The sequence below is a fragment of the Amblyomma maculatum genome, chromosome 3 (assembly GCF_055883805.1).
Source record: "Amblyomma maculatum isolate TAMU_Amacu chromosome 3, ASM5588380v1, whole genome shotgun sequence".
NCBI classification, from domain to species: Eukaryota; Metazoa; Arthropoda; class Arachnida; order Ixodida; family Ixodidae; genus Amblyomma; species Amblyomma maculatum.
In genome coordinates this window covers 72,112,381-72,129,295 of record NC_139346.1, presented here as the reverse complement: position 1 = coordinate 72,129,295, position 16,915 = coordinate 72,112,381, and positions in this window count along the sequence as shown.

Here is a 16,915-nt window from a genome sequence, read left to right as displayed (position 1 = left end):
CGCATAGACGATGCCCTCGACTGCCTCTCTGGTGCGTCCTATTTTTCATGTCTTGATCTCAGACCTAGCTACTGGCAAATTCTAATGGACCCTGCGGATAAGAAAAAAAACAGCCTTTGTAATGCCACATAGCCTTTATGAGTTTAAAGGTATGCCATTGGGGCTGAGCACTGCGCCTGCGACATTTGAACACTTTATAGACCCAGTTTTGCGCGGCCTAAAATGGGACATTTGCCTTTGCTATCGGGACGATGTCGTCATATTTGAGAAGTTCTTCCAAGAACGCAATGACCTTCTAGTACGCCTCTTGAATTGTCTGTACAACGCCTACCTAATTCTAAACTCGAAAACGTGCCGCTTTAGACAGCGCCTAGCGCTGGTGCTAGGACACCTTGTCAGTGTGATGGTGTCATGACGGATCCCCAGAAAACTATCGCTGTTGAGTCTTTTTAAACCCCCGCAGAGAGTGAAAGAGTTGCGCAGTTTCCTATGGTTGTCTTCGCATTTTAGATGCTTTATAAATCGTTTTGCTGACGTTGCTTACCCACTGACGTGTATTCTCAACAAAAACTCCACTTTTGATTGGACACCAGACTGCGACGCGTCATTCCGTCAGCTGAAGCTTATTTTAATATCGAAACCCACCCGGCATCACTTCGATCCTGCTGCAGTGAAAGAAGTTCACACGGATGCTAGTGGAATCGGTCTCGGAGCACTCCTTGTTCAACGGCACGATGAACGAGAGCATGTTATCGTGTACGTGTCGTACCCCGAGCAAGCCGGGGCGTAATACAGTCACCGAACAGGAATGCCTTGCAGTAGTTTTTGCTGTGCAGAGTTTCGGTTCATATTTGTGAGGACGATCGTTTACTATCGTAACTGACCATCATTCACTCTGTTGGCTGCGGAACCTTCGAGACCCATGTGGTCGCCTCGCACGCTGAGCCCTCCTGTTACAGGACATCGATGAAGACTGACGCCGACGTAGCCATTTCGCCACCGCTCCAGACGACGACATCGACAGCACGACCAGAGTGCAACGACACCGCCGCCCAGCAAAGTAACATTGAAATGCCTCGGCAGTGACCTGAATAAACCACGGAGCCGAGATCGAAAACCAAAGCTTAAGTGCAATGCCAGGTCGCGAACAAGAGACCTTGAAGTTGCTGTAGTTGGTCGTATGGTAAGCACCTTGGTTCATACCGAAGCGATTATTCGGTTATCCCTGGTACGTTCGCAGACCAGCTCAAGAAAGTGACGACCACTTGGGTTGGCTCGCTAAGACGCGCCGGTCGTGGCAACCTCATTACGCCGTCCGGGCGATAAACCGAAAGTGTGGGAGTGAATGGACGCACTTACACTAAGAGCTTCGTGGTCTTTCAGCAGCGCTCCCATAAAGTGATTTTGAGTATGAAATTTCGGAATGAGCATCGGGCGATCTGCAGCTCAAAGCTCATCAAGCTCTCCACGGACAAACCAATACTTTCCACGACGACTTCGACGCAACAGGTTGCTCTAAATGTCCTGGAGGAAGTATTGAGTATGCCGCCCCGATCAAGCACCGTGGTCTCCTTGGTTACCAGCGTCATCGAAACCGCATAAGGTGTTGTCGAAAGAAACAACTAATTGCTTCTGGAGCGCGGACTAGGAGTCGCAAGAGGACGCCTCTTGCGACTCCTAGTCCGCGCTCCAGAAGCAACTAGTTGTTTCTTTCGACAATACCTTATGCGGTTTCCGTCATGACCAAGCTCAAGTGCTCATCACGAACTTCAACGAAGAATGCCGACACCTGAACAAGGCATGACGATTGCTTTCCTTGACGAGCTAGCAAACACACGAGAAGTGCAACTTACCAGCGCTGCGTCGAACAACAACGAGAGGAAGAACAAGGACAAGCGTTACTATCAACTGAAATTTTATCGTTGCGTCCGTCGCAAGCGCTGGTAATTTGCAATCGTACCAACTAGCTCAAATTTTCATTTTACCCGAGAAGTCTTTGCCTCCCCTAGCTAACTTGAAGCGGATGCACCGAAGTGATTCTAGCAGCCCATTTTCGACATCAACCCAGAGCTCTCCCGATACAGACAAAGTTGTTTAAAGTTGCAGTGACTTCGGCGACCTTTCTATATTCCCAACCCCATGTGACCGAATATTAAGTGTGCGGGGCGTGGCTTTGAGCCATCGTAAAGCATCGTCGCAAGGTAGAGAGCGAACCCCATTGCTCACTAAAAAAGCACAAGTGATCGATAGTAAATCGGGGAAGTGCAGCGCCAGTATGCACAGGACACGGCTGAATGCGGAAGATGAAGTGGTTGGGCACTCTAACAAGGTATGTACCTATGATGTTTTGGAAGGAAGTAGAAAGGCAGATTGGATGGCTGCGTGAGTTGGGTCTGATGATCCCGGTAGACAGCGCCCACGTCCATCCTGTCGTATACGTCTCTACGTCTCAAAAATATGGCGGTATAAGGTTTCGCTGCGACAATCGTATAAGCTGAACGGTATTACGCAACCGAACGCATATGCCATTAGCATTCGGAGCTTTTTTGCAGGTGCAAAAGGCACGTTCCATTACCAAACTTCACATGTTGACATTTTGGCACTTAGATGACACGTCCCAAGCCCTAACGGATTTCATAAAGCCAGTCGGGTAATACCCGTGTAAGGTAATGCCTTGCGGACTCATGAATGCTACTTCCACGTTCCAGCAAATCATCAATCATTTATTATCACTGTACATGTATTATTCTTGCGCATATATATCGACAGTCTGGCCATATTCTCTGAGAAGGGAAGGATCATCTGAGGTACTTCGACAACGTCCCCATTTCCGTAGCAGATTCGAGATGCACTGTAATGCAGCAAAGTGCCGCTTTACAAGAGGGGGGATGGAGTATCTTGGTCACGAAGAGGATCGAATAAGAAAAACATGAATCCGATAAAGATCCCAGCTATTGAGTACATTCCCTCGAACCAAACGATGCGGGAGCTGATGAGTTTTCTATATTGATAATGCTATAGGTAGTTTGTCCCCCAGAACTAGCGCATTGCTCTCCCTTTGACTAACCTTACGAAAAGGCGGACCCCTCACCGGTTACCATGAGACGACGAGGAACTGAAGGCGTTCGAGGGCTTTAAAGAGTGGTTGGGATGCTCGACGTCGCTGTATTCGTCAGACCCGAATAAGGAGTTTTCCAGCCACCGACGCTTCTGACTACGAGATCGGAGCACGTCTCCGACAGTGCGACGAGAAACGAACGGACGCCCATAACTTTTCTCATGCCATGCTCAGTCCGGCCAAGACTCTGAGGGCCAAATTCCAGAAGGAAACCTACGCGGTCCTATGGGCACACAATAAGTAGTAGGCTTGTTTATTTTGTGAGAGTGTATGTGTGGTAACAGAACACAACCCTCTCATGTATCTTACTCTCCCCAGTATGAAAGAGCACTGAACATGGGTAGAGGAGGGAAGCCAAAGTTTGCAGGCCGACATAACGTTTCGAGAAGTGGACTTGTCTTCGTCTGGGCCACTCCAGACAAAGACGAGAAAGAAGGGGCGCTCATATTTGAAATGATTCCCCTATGAAATAAATGAAGCTGAAACTATAGAGGAAACTACTTTGTGTAAAAGACATATCTTTACTTTAAAGCCGAACCTAAGCGTAGTCATGCTGATTGCTCTCGCGTAACTCTTCCCCTTCTTTTTCTTCTTCTTAATTATCGCTCTTAAATAAAGCGTTTTTATCTCTTCTCTTCTTTTTCTCCTTCTCACGGATAGGCACGGCGACAGCAATGGCTAGACTGTGAACAATGTAGTTCTCGCTACAAATGGGAATTCAGAATGTCAATGCCGATGCTGTTTCGAGGCTTCAGCTGCCAAGTAACGGCGACATTAGCGGGAGCATAGAAGTAAATTAAAAATATTTGAGAGTGCTTTGGGCTTTCTCGGGGTGTGTGTGCAAGGATGTCGCGTGGTATTGGGACTGACGCTAACACGTGCCGTTATTTTTCTAGTGTGGCGAATTTTCGCTTGTTGTTGCTAGCATAGGGTTCAGTTCTATTCTGCCCTGCCGGGGTGGCGCAGTGGTTATGGCGCTCGACTACTGTGTCCAAAAAAGCGGGATCAAATCCCGGCCTTGGCGGCTGCGTTTTGGGGAGGGGAGGGGGGGGGGCGGATTGGCGTCCGTGTGCTGTGCGATGTCAGTGCATGTTAAAGAACTGCAGGTGGTCAAAATTTCCGGAGGCCTCCACTACAGCGTTTGCCATAGCCTGTGTTGTTTTGGGACGTTAAACCCCACAAACCAAATGAAACTTTGTTCCATTCTAAAAATTTACACTGCCCACTTAGAGCGAAGGGATTACTCATATTATTGCGACGTTCTACGCCGCCTACGTCGGAGTCAGCTCCTCTGCAGTGCCTTGGTAGAGTTTATGTTAACTCAAGAGCCAAAAGTGTGGTGCGCGCCCTTAGTTCATTTGAAAAGGACGCTGGGTTCCAGGAATGTTCGTCGGGCGCGGATTGCAGTCTTCGACGGAAGGTGGCTACCCGGTGATCCAATGATAACTGCCATCAAGCGCGAAAGCTAGCCAAGTTTGAGGCGACAGCAGGTATTGTTGCTGGTGCGCATGCTTTGCTCTCGTGAAACTCGGTAAAATTACAGCTGTACTGCTAGAATGTTTTCTCGCCCTACATGAGACAACTGGAGACCAGCAGAAGACTGAATAAGGTCGCTTTCTAACTTAGCAGCAACCTTTTTAGTAGTGACGCAATGCCTAAAGGTGAAACAGCGGCATGGGTGCAAATCTGTGCTCCACAACAGTGATCGCTGTGGTCTGCTGAATATACCTGAATATTGAGGGAAGAGCAGGATGTGTTCAACAGAGCAAGAAATTGCTAGCGCAAATTCAGTACGATGTGGCATTTGAAGAAGTGAACAATTTCAATTCACGTTGATTTTCAGGTGAGCACTACTCGATGTGGAGGCAACGTTGTGTGCATGTTGCGGAATACCATCATGGTCGTGTGCAGACTGCAGTTCAATATATCTTCAGATTAACTAAGACACCAAGCACGTAGTGAGATGTACGGAGAAAATCAGAGATTCAAAGCATCGAATTCGGTGCTAGGAGGGTTAATGCTGATAATGACCAAAGGATGAGAAAGCTATGGACAAGAGGTAAAAACTGGAAAGACGGTGAAAAGGACAGGGAAAATGGTAATATAGCCGGCTGAAATGGAAAGAAAGGCGGCGCTGTAGATTATGTGGATTTTACCTTTCTTTGCAGGAAATTTATCAGCGTTCTAATATGGTCGGCTCGTCTATTGATGCATCACCGAGTGCAGAACAATAGTGATCTCCACGGTGTGCAGTACTGACGGCGCTTGGCACGGGAAAAAAAATTTAGCGAAAAACATTAAACGAGTGGGAGCTGCATTGAAAGTGCAACACATAATAACGTCTCCGATTCTGGTCGCACTTTGCAGCAGGAATGTTGTGAACGGGGTTGACGCTTTGAGAACCAAGTGTTATTCAATTAGACAGCGTTATATCTTATAAAGGCAAGTGTGGGCCGTTTTGATGTTAGACAAAGTGCTTTGTCCGTGCAATCTGGCGGCATTCTGCGTGCTGTGCAGCTTCGGTCACTGTGGTACATTCTGATGCGACAGGGTTGTAGGGGAGGACAGTATCAAGGGGAGCAGATGGATGCCGACCGTAAAGCAAAAAGAACGGAGAGAAACCCGTGCTGGATTGCGTATCAGTGTTGTACGCGTAGGTGATATAAGGAAGGACAATATCCCAAGTCGTGATACCGGCTTCGTGTTTACGATACCACAAGTTGCGTTGCCAACTTGCGGTATCGTAACCACGAAGCCGATATCACGGTTGCGATACCACAAGTTGGCAACGCCGGTCAAATAAGATATGACGTTTGTTAACTTCGTGGCGTCGTCGCACTTATTGTACGAACTCGCTCGTACGAAGCAAGCCAGTTTTCGCAGTCAGTGTCGTGAGTCGCGCTGAAGAGCGCAGGGTTTCGCTGGCGTAAGGAGCCAGAGCAGACAATCGGTGGGGTCATCGAGGTTGCTGGGGGGTGTTCGGCATTAGCCATACGAGTTACCGGTTGCGTGCGGTTGCGAAGCTCCAACGTGAGACAAGGATATCAGGCCCAACCTCCAATAAATGTAGAAGGACGTTCAGGACGGCGTCGAGGTCGACGGGGAAGCGGGGCCATCAAGACCAACACGATCTTCGCGATGGCAATTCCACACCTTCTTCTCTCTCATCAGCGTCTAGTGATGGGGTCCATCTCCTTCACATCTGACATTTCTAAATACAGCCCTAGAAAAGCCATTTACGAGTAGCAATTTTCCATTGTTGTTCTTGACATACTTTGCCGCCTTTATACACAGCGAAACAAGTTTATCGTCACTCAGTTCGGAATGGGCATAAATTTTACATTTCCAAATTTTACTGTTTGCAGAGACTTGGTCTAACAAGGATGCTGAGCTTTCTCCAATACTTGTCGCTTCTTGTACTAATTGTATAATATCGTTGCTGAACGTAATACTCATTACGATTTCGCTTTCTTTGTGTTCGCAGCACTGCCTCTTTCAAGTACATTCAAGCGTATACCCGGTAGATGGAAATCATCGTCTATAATTAGTCGTACGTTTTCAGCCATGTTGACTACAGAGGAGATCATTTATAAAATTGTAAAAACGCGATTGGAGCGAGCATTCGATGTTTTGTAAACTGCTTTACTGTTTGCGGAGACCAGGTCTAACAAGGATGCTGAGCTCGCTTCAATACTTGTTGCTTCTTGTACGAATTGTGTAAGACCATTGATTACGCAAGCTGCAACCACAACTTAGTTTTGCATCATCATTTATTCTCGATATCGGGGCTGTCGTCTAACGGACTAACTGCACATCTTCCTTAAAAATGATGCTGACACCTGCACCTTGCGTATCCCGATCTCTGCGAATAATTTTATATTTAGGTGGTATTATTTCGCAATCTCTTATCTCTCTTCTTAACCATGTTTCGGTTACTAATACAATGTCAAGGTGTAAATCAAAAAGATGTTCTAATTCCAGTGATTCATTCACTTTACTGCGTGCGTCGACAATTATCAGGATGAAATGACGAGTGTTTTTTGGAGATTTTTTTATTGGTAATGGCGGTTTTTCGCACCTTCCTGATTAATTTTATTCCTCACGATCTGTGGTCATCCCAAAAAGATGTTCCCTTGTCGATGACATTCTCAATAATGCCAATCTCATCGTGTACTAGCCACACCTCCAATCCGCTGTCTTTTTCTTGCTTTAGACTTACCCGCCGTTTTCTTCGTTTTTGTAAAGCAGACGAAGAAACGTCGTACGAGACTGATCTGTTGGTACGCTTTAGTTGCTAGCAATTTTTCATTATCTTCTTTTTTAATTTGTAGTCAAAAAGGCTCATGATTATAGGTCGTGTGCTGTTGTCATGCTTTAGCCAAGCCTGTGGATTCTTTCCACTGAATCTACGTTTACAACAAGTTTGTTTTCGGAGACATCCCAAAACGATTTATCAATAATTTCATCACTTGTTTCTTGGCCATTTTCGGGTATTCCAAATATTTTTAATTTAGTTCTGCGAATGCGATCTTCCAAGTATGTGATCTTTTGTTGCAGCTACTTGATGATAGTCGGAATTTCATTCAGTGTAGCACCAAGGCCTTGTATTTTCCCTTCATGCTTGTCTACATTATTTATTGTCTACATTATTTACATTTCCTTCTGTCTGGACAGGAGTTCTTGCAGCATTGTATACTGACATGGTTAGATCAAGGATTCAGTTCAATATCCCCTGCCAGCATAAAGAGCAAGGACATACATGGTATAGCATTCTCGATGCGCACTTTGAGGCACTGCAAAATAATGAGAAACCTATCATCGCTTCGATAGCATTTACTAAACCTACTAACTGTAAGAACAGGACGTAAGATTGTGACGCTTCTATCCGGAAAGTTTCTTCGTGTCCACGGAGTGGCTTGGTGAAGACTGGTCTTATGTGGTCTTTGCGCTGGGTAGGCTTCCCCACTGCAGTTTCCATTGATCCTTGTGCATGCTCCATTCAGTTGATGTCATGATGCCACGTTAGTTTCACTGTGTGGTGGTCTGCGATGCGATTGAAAGCTTTAGATATAAAGGCGGACTTATTTCACATTTCTAAATAGCCTGCACATTTGTTTTCAAACCAAGGTTTTGTTAATAACAGTTAAAAGCGTTTCTTATTGGTACTTTTTCACACACGCAACCTTACCATCCATTACAAGAGTTAGGAAATACTTGTGGGTTGTTTACTGAGACACCGTAAGGCTCATGTACGTCTAATAATTGTCAGTGTTTGTCATGTAGTAAATTACCAGAACCTTCATAATATAGATGTTAATATATAAAGTATTCCATGCCTAAACACGCTGATCAGGTTTGTAATACGCAAACTCAAAGAATACTTCAATCTTAGAGTTACATGTACGTGGTGCCCGTAATGTATAATGTGATTCTGATTTTTCAAACATTAACTAAAACGTTTTATACCAAAGGTGACTCGCTACTGAAAAACATAAAATACCAGCAGTTTTTGCCAGTTATTCGTGTTTTAAATGTATAAACAGCCATTCCAAATGATAGATATATAGCGATTCAAGGCATGAAAAGCTTCTGCTTTAAAATGGCAATATTCGGAGTTTCGCAGGATTATATATTAGTGAACATATAACAGCTCATTTTATAGATGCTACTTAGCGGCGAATGGTACACGTGTTTTTTGACCGTCATTTGCTAAGTGAGTTGAACTGTCTTCTTTGCTGTAACATTATTTCAAGCGCCTCGCTACCAAAAAAAAATATTGTGCGTCTGTATGCCGGGCGTATTCCATTGAATGACGGCTCTTATGAAAAAAAAATCTGCAAAATAAATATAACACAATTTTCATTTTCTACCGGGTTTATTTAACAGCACCGCAGCTGTGCCTGTCATCGAACGAAACTCATGTTCCAATCGTTCTGCAGTTCATCGCTTCGATGTTCAGAGAGCAGGCGTTCTATTCTTTCTTTCCTTGCGAACGTCCAGCACAGTTTGACGTGTGACCTATGACTTTGAACGAAGACGCTGATTTCGGTCATGATAGTTACAAGAAGAAGCAGACTTATATTTATATTCCACGCTAGAAAAACTGCTGACTGGGGTGCAGTACCGGCTAAGCTTCCGGTAGAGTGAAGAGAAGCGCGTAAACGGCACCTGATAGGTAAAGACCAATGTACTATTACAAAACAAAATTCATTCATACACACAGGTTGCTGAAAAACCAAAATCGGGGTTTACCTGTAAACCTCCAACTGAGCCAAAGGTTGCCCAATCGTCTATATGCTTTTAACTTGCGATGCGCTGCCATCATAATATATATTCTCGTTTACGAAAAACTGAGATCGTAACCTTTAATGCGGAAGTTTACAACTATTCAATCTTGTACATTGTACTATGTGAATATAAATACGCATCGCGCTTGCAGTTATAACGGCAAGTGTAGCGTATACTCGTTTTCCACGCTTTCCCTTGTGTATTTTGAGCCGCATTCCCGCATTCCAGTGAAGAAACCATTGATTCTAAGCGAATGTGCCTGTGCAAAGAGCACCCAGATTTGCTCGGATTTTTTAGTTAGGAAAGTGAAATGGTTATAGTAACATTGCTTGAAATAATACAGCTCGGCAAGCTGAATAGATATGAAGGAAGAGATATCAAGATTGTTTGCCCTAATAACAATATCATCGAGCATTTTCATTGCAACGGAGCCCTTCTGGGCAAAAAGCCTTGGGCTCATTCAAGTTTTTACCAGAAATACAAATCTGTTTTTGCCGAACGTAGCAGGACGAGGACTAAAAGCGGATGAACAATTTGTACAAACAACCGCTCCCTCCCTCGTGGGAGTTTTTTCTGCGGGAATATATGATGTGGTTTTCGGAATACCAAAAATAAAGTTTCACTTCAGCGCTTTTTTGTCCTACTTGCTCCTCCGCGCTTTGTCCCCCGCTCTTCTGCGCGCTGCAAACGCTGACGGAAAAGCAACTAGCCCGACAGCTTGTCCCTTTCAAAAATACAATTGCAAACGATATTGTATCTGGTGCGCTCTCCTCAAATATATGGATCACTCCTTATTTCTTCTTCGTTTACAGATGTAACGTAAAGCAAATACGTTCAACTAAATATATGTACAATATTTAGGAGTACCGCTCCACTAATCTTAGATGTCTTTCTTACTAACCTCAGGCACGAGCATCTCAATATACTGTCATGAGCCGTGATTAAGCAGAGGTTGCTTTCGGGGTCTTTATTTGTACACTTTACAGCATCTGCGCACTTTCTGAAAAAGGCAACTCTAGAGATAGCGCCAGAATTAGCAAATCGTATAATAACCAGGAATCGTTGAAAGGCAGAAAGCGCAAAATCAAATTACGCACACAATTGCTGGTAACAAGGTCGACTGCCACTAGAAGAATAACCAACCACACGGCAAAATTGGATGAGTAGCGCGTCGAGCTCAACTAATTATGAAGAAATTAGAGAATTTGGTATTTACACATGCAGTTTCGCAGTGATTGCTGCAAGAGAACTGCTGATGTTTGGTGGCAGCTCTGTAGGTTCCTGAACAGTATGCGCGTGCCATTGTTAATGCATTATTCTTGAAAGCAGTCATGTACATAGTATAGGGCTTTGTGAAAAGTTCAACGAATTCGTTACGGCGTTTCTAGCCATACAAACTACACTTGGCCTACGAAACGCACGATTGAAAGAAATACCCATAGTGTACATTTGCTGCCAACGGGTGCTTGAGGTGAAGTATATATATACTTCATTGAAGAACAGCAAAACACAGAGAGTTCAAACATTCATGACATTCAAACAAAAATGGAAAAGATGTGCTCTTCGTCTCACATGACTCTTCGCTCAATAGATTCTAGTGTTACTGACATATTGCTTTCTAGCTGATTCAAGTTTTTTCAGATATAAATCAGAGACACATATAAAATATATGCTATCAGAACTTTCAAAGGCACCTGATTCTATCTGCTGTGCACGTGGGCTAACTATACTCATATATACCTCCGAATTCCTTAGTAGGTATTCACACCTCACATTTCAGTCTGGTATTCCTTAGCACATCTGAATGAAACAGACGTCTGCGTCGTTCTTAATGGTACTATCCGGTCAAGGGTATATGTGAACCTCCAGCGGTCCTCTCTGCGGTCAGATTTATTTTTCATTTATATTAATTACTATATTGACGATACCATTCGACTAGTAAGAATTACGCTGTTCGTCCCCATATCTCGAAACTAGTTCCATGTTGCTTTGGAGCCATTTGGATACCTTGATAGACCCATTACCAAAGTCGCGATGGAGTGGCGACTAAAACCATTTACATACTACAGACAATGTACTACATTTAACCAGGGGCTGAATAATATTCTTTCAAGCGATTTTTATAAGGTGAGCAAAAATTTGATCTCTGGATGCCTTCATAGCATGTCTCTTTTATAAGCTAATCTACGGACATAGAACAGCTGTCTTGGGAAGACATTATTCAGGAGGCTTTTCAAACTCTATTTAACATTGACCCCAAAAATACTATTACCTTTAGAGATATAGCTGATGCCTTGGCGCTGCAGTGGGCGTAGTCATGCTACCAATAAAGCAATCTGTGCTATTTGTAAACCACTCGAGAAAAGTTTCAAAAAATCCTAATCACCCGATAAAAAGCGAGCAGCCCTTACATGCAACTGTATGCGCTCAAATGTTTATGTTCGCGTATGCCAAGTCTTACTAGCGTGTTAGACATGGGATGCTTCAGGTAAATTATCTGGTCATTAATTAAGGTTGCCTGTGAAAAGTTACAACGTCATAATTCTTCACTTTAATTCAGTTCAGTTCAGTCTTTCAGTCGTGTCCGACTCTTCGTGACCCTATGGACCATATCACACCCCGCTTTCCGGTCTCTCACTATCTTCCTAACATCACATAACTTCATCTGCAGCGCCTTGAAGATGCCATCTAACCATCACGTTCGCTGCCTACCACTTCCCCGGTGACACTCAACCTTTACCAACATCAAATCTTTCACCAGCGACATCCTCTCTTCACATCAGATGGCCGAAGTAGCTGAGGTTTAACTTTAGAATTTGACCCTCCAATGAGCAGTCAGGTTTTATGGTCGACAATATTGACTGATTTGATCTTCTGTCAGTGCAGTTAAGGAACTCCCAAGATCCTCCAGCAGCACTACAATTCAAACGTGTCAATTCTTTGGCGGTCAGCCTTCTTCACAGTCCAACTCTCGCAAACATGCGTCACAACTGGAATGACCATAGCACGAGTTATCCGGATCTTGATTGGCAGGCTAGCCATGGCTTTCTTTCTCAGAAGCAGGCGTCTCCAAATTTCATTGCTGGTGTCTCTTCCTGGGTTATCTTGGAGCCCAAGAAGAGAAAATCTGTCACAGCTTCTACTTCTTGTCCCTTGATGCTCGAGGACTTTACAGGGCAAGACGCCATGATCTTCGTCTTTTTAATGTTCAGTTTAAGCCCAAACTTCTCACTCTCTTCTTGTACGCGCATCAGGAGTATCTTGAATTCCACTTCACTTTCTGCCATTAAAGTGGTATCATCCGCATATCTAAGGTTGTTGATACGTTTTCCAGCAATCTTCACTCCAGCTAAAAGCCTCGTCTAGACCGGCCTTCCTCACGATGCACTCAGCATATAGGGGAAATAGGAAGGGCGATAGTATGCAGCCATGTCTCAACTCCTTTCCCAATTGGAATCCAATCCGTAAGACCATGCCCGGTTCTAACTTTCGCCTCTTGCCCTTCATACAAGTTCCTGAGGAGACCGATGAGGTGAATTGGAACTCCCATCTCTTGGAGAGCTTGCCACAATCTACTATGATCTACGCAGTCAAACGCTTTCGCATATTCATTAAAGCAGGAGTCGAGGGTTTTCTGGATTTCTCTTGCTTTTTTCATGATCCAGTGAAGGTTGGGAATCTGGTCTCTAGCTCCTCTGCCCTTGCGAAACCCAGCTAGCACGTCCAAAAGCTTTCAATCCACATACTGCTGCAGCCTACCTTGGAGGACTTTTAACATCACCTTGCTAGTATGCGAAATAAGCTCGATCGTGCGGTAGTTGGAACAATCTTTGGCATGCCTTTCTTTGGAATGGGGATGTAAACTGACATCCTCCAATCCTGTGGCCCATGCAGGGTTGTCCAAATTTGCTGACATAATGTATACAGAACATTAACAGCGTCATGGTTGAGGTTTTGAAGCAACATCGGCTGGAATTCCGTCAATTCTGCTAGCTCTGTTCTTAGCAAGGCTGGCTAAGGCCCATTCAACTTCACTCTTCAGGATGCCCGGTTCGAGATCAGTAATCACAACCGTCTTATGTTGGGCTTGCACATCCGGGTCCTTCTTGTACAGTTCTTCTTTGTATTCCTGCCACCTCTTTATCTCTGAGGCTTCAGTGAGGTCCCCGCCTCGTTTGTGCTTTATCACACATAGCTTAACACAGAAGCCGTTTTTGATATCTTTGATTGTTTTTTACAAGTGTTCCTTAAGATGTCTCCAAAACCAGCCAATAATATTTCCTATTTCTAGCGAAGGATTGGCATGAGGTCAGGAAGATAAAATTTCCAAGCATCGAAGGTTTATTTGGGTTTATTTGTCGTATGTGTCACCACGTTATATTTGTATGAATTGTAATTTTTGTTACAGGAGAGCCTCGGCAGGAAAATAATGTGCAGCTTATTGTAAAAATGTTTTGGGTATGTCCCAATATGTTTAGATGCAATCATACCCTTATGTATACAGCTGCCAACCGGATCTGTGGCGCAGCCGAAAAAGGACGAGAGCTGATATCAGGAGCAATCTTTATTGCAGCCAGGCTAATAACAACTCCTGCGAACTAGAAACGTCTTCGCCCCAGCGTGCTATGCGCGCTTACGCGGCAGGGTCCCTCGAGCAACCGAAGCCCCCCCTCCTTCCTCTCAACTCGCTGAAGCCTGCAACATCATATTGGTTTCGAACTAACGCGAGTAACCGTAAATATTTCTAGCCGGATGGTGCGGTCAGTAATGTTTTGGGGGAAAATGGCAGACATAGCAAAACGTTTGACGTTTCCCACCACCGCGTTCCCAACATTTTATTTTTTTGTTGACTGTGAAGTTTATTTTGCTACTAGCAAGAAAGAGGACAATGCGCGAAGGAATCGACAGCGTTACCATTAAGGTCGCCTTCTCTATCGCAAGCCTCGGGCGCATGGCCTTCAGCAGGTGCCTTCTTGGAGCCAAGTCTTCGTTTACAAGCAGTTCTTCGACCTTCCTCCTCTGAGCATTCCCTGGCAGTGATAGCAAAGCTAATGAGGGGGAGATTCTGTAAATGTCTCCATTCGCCAAGTATTTTCGATCAGCCGGCCTCTGCGGAGTTCCTGCACTTTTTCTGGTGAGACAGTCAAATCTACAGTGCCTAAACGCATCTGCTCACTGCACAACAGAGTATAGTCTCTTCGTACATTTCGCTGATCATGCTCTGGAATAACGATTGCGGAATTATTCACGTCATTACTAGATCATAATTTTAAAAAACCACTAGCGTGTACAATGCTAGCACAGTGCATTTTAAGATCACTTCTCTACGCCAGGGTCATCTGTAGGGAATCTCTCAAAGAGTAAGTCTGTTGCTCTGCTGGGTCCAGCCTGCGGTTTCTGGACACTTTCGCAATGCGCCTATGTCGGCAACATAGGCAACTCGTAGTATCCATTAATAGCGAATTTACGTTCACGTAGGCCTTGTGTATTCAAAGAAAGTCAATTCTGCGTCGTTGGCCGCTTGAAATATTAATTTAAAGCAAAGGAGGAACTGAAACTGAGACATACATGAGGCCAGATATGCCAGAACTACATGGTATAGTAACATGGTAACGCCAGCTCCGTCCCCGTAGCCTTATTCACAAAAAGTAGTCTTACGCACAAAAAGTATTGAAAGTATTCATTCCAGAGAAAAATGCTTTCTATCTGTTACTTCCTAAAATATAAGACCTCTCTTTCTCCCTTTTCCGCTAAGGCTCGTGCGGACGCAGGTTCCAAAGTGAACCTGACGCGCTCATCAGCGGACGCAGGTTAAAAACCATTACCTCACACGTGCAGCTCCAGGCGCCTGAGCATGAATACGTATGGTGTCGAAGCAGCCCTGTCATTTTACATCCAAAGTGATCGCAGCGGCATGGGATGATGTACCTGGACGATTGTCATAGCCATCACATTGCAGTACGAAGCGGGCAGTGCAAGACGACCTATGTGTAATACCGCATAGCTTCGTCTATTACGCGCCAGCCTCACCACATCTCCAGATGCATTCCAACTGCTCCCAACTTTGCCCTGCGCATTTTTATTATAACCTGTTGCATCCTTCCATTTTGATACTGTGGATGCAGTGATAACTCCTAAAATATGTTATAAAAAGTGTGGTTACTTCTGCTGTTTTTGTACTTCCCGAATCGTCCTCAGATTCTGTGGTCGCCACTTGTCGGCCACGTCGTCTCTCTGCAGAAGAAAGAGGGACGCTTGAAGTTATTAATCGACTAGATAGGTTTCGAATTCTCTGCAGCGCACGGACTTTATTTCGAGGCACATCCATCAAGGCCGACAATTCAGAAATGTTCTATACATTATTCTTGAGCGGTACAAGCACATACGGAAGGTGGACCAAAACGCTATTCATGGATATCCCTGTCGGGCACTTATCGCTTCATTGCATAGCCGTTGGCACGGCGTCACGTATATAATACTGAAACACTTTCCGCCTCATTACTGCCATAGTGAATGTGCCATACCTATGAAGCCGAATCATCCTGTCTTCCCTTTTGTAAGACAATCTTGGAGGGCGACTTACCTCTACTGCGCTCTGTAGATTTCAGAACACACGTAAGATAGCACGCTCACTCACTTCAGTCAGCTAGCTGATTTTGTCTTGTAAAGATGAGATGAAAAGCTGAGGCTGACTACTACTTACATCATCACACGTTGAGCGCCATCAACTTCGCATCCTACGAAGTCCACCAGTTTTTCAATCTTCCTTGGCGAAAGTAGAGGTATTCTTTCCGATACACACATGGCAGAGAGCAAAGAGCAGATGCCATCTTAATTCTAAGAAGTGGGTATTTTTAAGACACCAAACGGACGTGAAACCAGAAAAGCAAGGAAAAAAACGCTTGTAAGTCATACTTCAATGCAGAATAAATTTCAGTTATCTTAGAAACGCGGTAAAAATAGCAAGGCTTATGATTTTCATATGCTTTAAGGCGCAGCTACTAATGTTAACCGGTGGGATCTATCGAATTGCACAGGAAGACAATGAGTTTCGGCCCCATGGCTCTGTCAGTGCAATGGTGCGCTATAGCGCACGATGGGAGTATAGCGACACTTATTAAAATGCGGCCGGCGCATTCAGTGCAGAGAGAGAGAGAGAAAACTTTATTTCAAAAGAAAAAGAAAAAAAGAGAGAAAAAAAAGGAGGGGGGCAGTGAGTGGAGTTCGTTCGTTCCACGACTTCCTTCTCCTTCATAGTACTGTCTACTCTTGGACCGGCTAATTCCGTTCGTACTGGCTGTGCCAAGTTTTTTTTTTACACAGACAGGTTCTACTACTCGCCCTCCGTAGCTTCGTCGTGTGCACCGTGTGCGCGCGTTTATCCTTGAACAACGGAAAGAGCACGAGGTAGCTGTGACGTCACAGAGAAGTAGTCACCAGCAGCGCTGCCGCCTTAACCGTGGTATCCGTGCGCTGGCCTCTGTCTTGTCAAATGACAGCCTCGACATC